Below are 999 nucleotides of genomic sequence, written 5' to 3' on the forward strand. Positions count from 1 at the left end.
CATCCCTTCCTCCAGAGTATCGTCCACCACCAGGAAATGACGTTGCGTCGTAGTGTTTTATGATATGTATGGACTATGTTTGTAATGATTTGTATTTTTGTTTAAAATGACAATGTCGATTATATTAATGTTAATGTTGGATTTTCCATAGAATATCATGTTTGGGTAATTTTTTTTATTGAAGATGCAAAAATGACGTGATATCGATGTTAGTAAATGATTTTTTAGAATTATAAAACGAAAATTTGTGACGGAATAACGGCTAGGTTGAGACGGATTTGTTAACGTATAATGATGTCGTAACGACAGATTTTGTGACGGATTAGCTACGGATTTATGTCTCAAATATTTACTTTGGCGACGGATTTCCGTCGCTATAGCCGTCACCACAAAGTCTCCATATTGGCTCCCGATACTAGATTTGCGATGGATTTCCGTTGCTATATCTGTCATCACAAAGTCTCCATTTCGGCTCCCGGAAACGAGATTTGCGATGGATTTCCTTATACTGTTTTCAATCTAAAACTCAACTTATTTTTTCAATTTCATGATTTACAATTCACATGATTTATACCATTTAAATTAACTTCTTATTAGTTATAATTCTCACATCCAATCAACCAAACACTTAGAACATCCATAATTTTAATATCTAAACTTGATTTCTTATAATATTTTATTCTTACCCATCTCCTACACGTAAGCTAGAATATTTTACTCCCTCCGTCCCTTTATATAGATCATGTTTAGCTTTTTTGAGATAATTTAAGGAAAGAAGAAAAAGAAAGTAAAGAGAAAAGTGAAAATTGAAATGATTAGAGGAGAGAGATATATAGAAGAAGAAGAAGAGGGTGATGATTTAATAAAAAAAGTGTGTGTGTAAAAGTGAATTGAGAAGTGTAAAAGTATATTGACAGCATTGTTCTTAAAACGCTAGTCGGGTGCTAGGAAGTGAGAGGGGCCTAGCGTCTAGGCGTCTAGGCAGGAGCCTAGGTGGAT

This window comes from Phyllobates terribilis, unplaced genomic scaffold (genome assembly GCF_046119375.1).
Source record: "Phyllobates terribilis strain yellow unplaced genomic scaffold, ASM4611937v1 Scaffold_6088__1_contigs__length_46928, whole genome shotgun sequence".
NCBI lineage: Eukaryota > Metazoa > Chordata > Amphibia > Anura > Dendrobatidae > Phyllobates > Phyllobates terribilis.